Here is a 6,000-nt window from a genome sequence, read left to right on the forward strand (position 1 = left end):
TACATTTTTATTAAAGGGAGAGTGTGTAAAGTACAGGCTGTTAATGAGAGCAAGTGTAATATTTTTATGCTTTCATGATTCATATGTAATAACATTTAATATGCTATTAAAATCAACTGAAATTTTTTTAATGGTTCAAAATTGAGAAAGTAATACCTGGTATATGACAAATCTCCTTTTAATTTCTAACTTAGATATTAATGATCAACATTAGAGAAAACTATCTGTCCCAATTATATATAATTCCTTGGTATGTAATAAGCTATTATTGTACAAACAGAACTCCAGTGTTCATATACCTTATAGCCTGATGTACTTCAAAAGTCAAACTTCAATCTTTGGGGCTTGTAATGCCTTTATTTCCTTTTCTCACATATATTCCAAAAGAAAGCAGTGAACACTTCAAAACCTTGATTCTTTTATTATTTTATTTTTTGTTATATATACTTATTATTTTATAATTTATAAATAGAAATGTTTTTATAATAATTTCTTAAAAAGGAGAAAAATGCATTTAATATGATGCTAGTTGGAACAACTAAGGAAATTTAAGGAAAATTCTTTTTTAAAATAATTTTGCCTGTGAGCTGCCTCACAGTTTCCCTGTGCTTCCCTTGGGCCCTTTCCACAACTATCTGAAATTTAAGTCTATAAGGAGGAACATTTAACCACATCTATTTGTGTTCTTTCTAGGAGTTAGTGTTTTCTTTTTGGCTCATAACTTGGTAAGCCATTTATATAAAGAGTGACGTATACTAAGCCATTTGAACCATTTGGTTACGCTTACTAATGAACACACATTGCTTCATGCATAAAAAGGATCTTGTTTTAAAGTTTCAAAAATGTTTTGACAATAAATATATAACCTAAGATACTGAGCAATAGAAAAAGCACTGACTTTCAAGAGGGAGGGCCTGTTCACCAATTGACTTTGTGATCCAGAGTAGATCCATTAAGCTCTCCAAATCCCCATTTGCTTATCTTTAAAAAGATACCATTGGGTACTTCCCTGGTGGTCCAGTGGTTAAGAATCCACGCTTCCACTGCAGAGGGCACAGGTTTGATCCCTGGTTGGGGAACTAAGATTCTGCATGCTGCGTGGTGCAGCCTATATATATATATATATATATATATATATATATATATATATATATATGAAGTGAAGGAATAACTTCAAAAAATAAAAAGACACGACCATAATCATTATCATCATCCTCGTCATATTTGCCCTAACTAATCTACAGAGTTGTTGTGAAGATTGCAAAAAAGCATGTGCCTTATAAATTATTAAGAGCCATGCAAACATAAATAATTATTATTGAAAAATATACTTAGGAACTCACTTTAACTTAGGCAGTTAAATGTAATAATTTTTAAGGACATGCTTATGCTGACTAATTGTGCTTAACTGTGTGTAGTTAATTGTGTTTAACTTAATATAGAGATGATTTGAGTGTTTTTCCTTTAAACAAATAAGATCCTGTGAAATCTTGACAACATGAGTGTTCCACCTTTGAGGCCAGCAACTTTCAGTGTTAATTCTGCTTCTCCTTGAATCAATCTGTTTTTGTCACTCTTGGTGCACATATACAGCAAGGAAATGGAAGTTCACTGCTTGTATACAGTTAAGATCTACCTTGGTTTGAAGTGAAAGAGGCAAGAATGTCAACACATGAAAAGAATATATCTGCTTATAATGGGACAAGTCACTAAGTCTCTGTGCTTTTTTCCACTTTTTAGAACAAAGGGGCATAGTTTCAGTCTTTTTAAGTTCTATTTCACCTCCATACATGAGATTCTATGAAGGGATTATAACAGAATTTAGCCTCTCAGACTTATTGCCCTCCTTTGTCTACTCCCATTACCCCATAATATAAAGAATATAAAAGGTAGTGTAGCCACAGTGCTGCTGAAAATGGCTGGTTCAGCTGATTCAGTGGTGGATGGCATATTTTACTGTTGTCCTCCAGTTTCAGCCCATTTTCTCCAGTACAGTTTAATCTAAGCCAGGCTCCCTAGTTCAGCTGAGTATTTACCCATTCAGTACCCATCTGTCTCAACTTCTGGGAGAAGTAAGGGTGAAGAAGAGAGAAAACTGGGACTATAAAAGATATACCTGTCTTCATCCTCTCTCCCTTTATTATTCACATGCTACAGTAGAGGATTTGTGGGTTTATTCCTACAGTTCGTATCCTTCAGTAATGCTAAAGGGTCCATGACAGCATATTTTGGCCACTGTAAAATACTTTATTTTTAATATATTATAAGCATTGAAGTAGAAACATAATTTGTTTTCAAAGTGCTATTATAAAATTGCTTTTATAGAAGGAATTCTGTACGATATAGGCATTAGGATACACACAATATGGGTGTTGGTTCTGTATAAGAATAGGAAATCTCCTTTCCCTGCTGCTGGGACCCATTTCTCCTTTTAATGTTCTTTCAAGCTGATCCAGACACAGGGTTTCCATTGACTTTGACAAATGGTACACTTTAATTGGCTCTGTGAATTGCAGAGCCTGAACACTGGATTGGGTTTTCCACTCTGTCCTTTGCTCACTAGCAAAGCTGAATTTGTTAAGCACACTTGTCACATTATAATAATAACATGGTTCTTTGGAGTAGGTAGATTCAAATTCAACAAAAATGCAGTAGACCGTTTACTAAATAGTTGCATCCATCCTAAAGTATTGTACAAATAGTTTTCTGAAAACTAGGAAACATAAAGGATTTACATTCAAATGTATTAGCAGTCTCATCCTTTAGTGCTTTAAGTACAGTACTCAGTAAGCTAAAGGCACTATCTAAATTTGGGACATTTTATGCTGTACTGTAATTATAGATGGTTACTAGGAATTGGGTTAGACTGAGACACAGGCTCTTTAAAATTAGGAGCATTATCCTATGATTCATGCCCTGTTATTCAGGTAATATATTTGTATTGAGGGGTCCTATAATGGCAATGTCAGCTATCCCCCAAATAACTGAAAACAAGGATGAAACTCAAAAAGCTGTCTTCGAGCAGCCACAATAGAGCCCATGCTTCAGAGTTCAGTTTTGTTATCAAAGAGAGCCTGGTCAGACACTCAGAGCTTCTCAGATTTGCACAAAATTCAAGCTGATAGGGTTATCTGAGTTCTCAGCCAACAGCAGATTGGCAACACTTTGGTAGGTGGGCTTTCTGTCTTTAGAATGTACGCTCTGCCCACTGTTTCCACAGTGGGAGCTGGTTCCAAGGATGCAGCCTTGAGACCGTAATGTGTTGCTGAGACCATTTGGATGGTATAGGTGATTGAACCTAGTTAAAGCATCTACATAAACCTTAAGATTCTGGAGGGCAGGTGTGGAGATCTTCTCTCTTGCAGCTGCCGAAGAGAAACCTCCTGTGTAAGTTTCCTTGCTTGTTGAACTGCCACCTGCCAATCTGGAGTGGCCTGCCTCTTTCTCAGGTCTTCCCCAACCTTGTTCTCCATGTATGGGGGCCAGTTTGCAAACCAGCATAGCCGAAAGCTGGGCAGCAAGTGGGGGAGATGAAAGAACTATAGGAAGTGGTCATAAAGCACCCCCCCCCACACACCAAAAAGATGGAAGGGGAAAAATAAGTTCTAGTTCTCTGGGAGTAATTTTATGCAGTGCGCAGTGCTTTTCAAACTGTGTAGAGGGTAAAAATCCCTCTACAATTTTTTAAGGAATTTTCCAGACCGTCACAGACTGATACTTTTAAAACTACAATAATAGTAAATTATTAAAAAGAAATAAATATATAGGCATTAATTTTTTTACTAGACTGAAAAGAAAATTAACTGTCAAATTTTGTAAAAGTTTCTAAATATATATTCTTTATTTCTGTACTCTAGTTAACAGTTTGCAGAGGGGATGTATCTGCCAACCACACCTTGGGTGGGACTGATTTAGTGTAAAGGCAAAGAACTCTACACCACCTAATAGTTCTCAGAGCATTGCTTCCTCTTGGTCTGCTACACTGATGATGTATGTGATGATTGTATTAAATCACGTCATCATCATTATTATATTAATTCATTCTAGTTAGGCAAATACATTTTTTCTTTTGAAAACAGTAAAAAGCAGGGAAGAAACTTCAGCAGAATTTCCATGCAAATACTTGAAATATATAAGGATATAATGCATAAGGATAAGAGAGAAGCCTCACTTATTTGGTAAATTCCCAGGTGTGGCGGGTTCAAAGACCCTTCAGGAGCACACACGCAGTTGGGAAAACTGGTTTTATTATTTGTTGCAGAGAGAGAACACACACCCAGAGGACTATGTGATGTCTCAGTTAGAGGGTGCTAGCATAAATCTATTATAGGATTTGGACTTTGGTTGGGTGATTTGGGGGAGGCTCTAAAGAAGCAGGGATTCTCTTTAGATTTGATGCTGCCAGAAAGTAGGGGCAATTCTGATTGGGTATTTTGTGGGTGGCACCGTGACTTTTTGTCTGTGCTTAGAAACAAAAATATCAAGTGGCTTTGTGTATTTATCAGAGCAATATTGTCTGAGGTTGATATTCTGTGAGTTTATATCCAGCAGGAGAACAAAATGACCTGACTGTGAGCGCCAGACCAGCTTGTAGTAATATTGATGTCAAATCAGTTCCGGAAGTCAGAGGCTTCTTTTTTCTTTTTCAGTGATAAGTAAAAATGGTATCATATAAAATTAAAAATCAAGCTTAAATATTCTTCATTATCTAAATCCTGATCATTTCTTTACCAAAGGCTTTTGGGAATTTTCTCTGGTGATGGTGTATAAGTTTGTTAACGAGAATTTTTGACCTCACTGAATGGTCTCTAGCCGTGCAATGCACAACACATGATTTAAAAAAAAAACAAAGTATTGATTGTTTTAAATTAATTAGTCAAGCCATCCACAAGTTTCAAAACATATCTACCTATATATGTTTTCAGAATGTTTGCAACATGAGGGATGTCAGGCATCCAGGCTCAGACTGCTAGAGCAATTTGAGAAAAGAATTTCATTTATATGGGTTCCACTTTTGGGGGAGACTCTACCACAAAGCAGAAAACTGAGTTATTTAGATGAAATATGTACATATACTGAAGTCTGCACGTCTCAGTCTGATGTCTTACATTATTTTAGAATCAAGTTTTTTTTGGGAAATTATAACATTCTAAACACTGACTGTTTTCCATTTGCTTTTGTGGATGATTTTTCCCAAGTCGGTAGCCTTGTGCAGAGACTTTATCTTACTCCTGCCTTTATTGCCAGCGTCTGTGTTCCTGACATAATGTAAATCAATACACATCTGTGAGACTTAAATAAGCAGTTGACTAGAAACTTAAAACTAAGTTTAAAATTTTAAACTTAGTTTAAAATTTATATATGAACTTCTGGCTTTCTCTCTTAAGAGTACTCAACATGAAAACTTTCTTTAAGTATAGTCTTGATGTTATTTTGTATAGTAAATGAGAATTGTAAAATCCTTTGGAATCTCTTAGTGTTTCTTTTGAGCATAAAAGAATAATATATCAGCTAAATTAGTAATTTGAGTACATATCACAGGTTGTGTATTTTAATCTTTACTGTTGACAAAAATTCAATGGGAGTGCTGTGTCAAAAAATAAAATCAATTTTCTTTGTACCAGTTACTTTAGCAGATCAGTTAAGTCTATGAAACTGTTAGGAAGCACTCTAAGAAAAAAACAAATAGCCCGTTTGTTTTCTGATTTTGTAGCCTTTTAAAATAGTTACTTTGCAGACATTGACCACATCCAGCTAGGCAATATTTTGGTCCTTAAAGTGAAAATCTACATTTTAAAACCCAATTTGCTGTTTGATCATTGTTCAAACTTTCCCCTCTTCCCTCCCCCAGGTGTCAGGGAGAACTAAGTCATATAGGTTTTAAGAAGCACAATTGTGTCTAATAGTTGTCCCTTAGCAGATACAGGATTTTTGTCACATTGTGGAACTGATGTCATTGAACACAAGGGATCCATGTGAGAATATATTAAGAATTAAGTT

At 35.5% G+C, this 6,000-nt stretch overlaps 1 protein-coding gene across 1 annotated transcript in view; it reads left to right on the forward strand.

Moving 5' to 3' along the window:
- Nucleotides 1-6,000, forward strand: part of TMEM232 (transmembrane protein 232) — a 225,899-nt gene that overhangs the window by 17,130 nt on the left and 202,769 nt on the right.

The sequence above is a fragment of the Aethalodelphis obliquidens genome, unplaced genomic scaffold (genome assembly GCF_003676395.1).
Source record: "Aethalodelphis obliquidens isolate GAN/ISIS:26980383/991018 unplaced genomic scaffold, ASM367639v1 scaffold4, whole genome shotgun sequence".
NCBI lineage: Eukaryota > Metazoa > Chordata > Mammalia > Artiodactyla > Delphinidae > Aethalodelphis > Aethalodelphis obliquidens.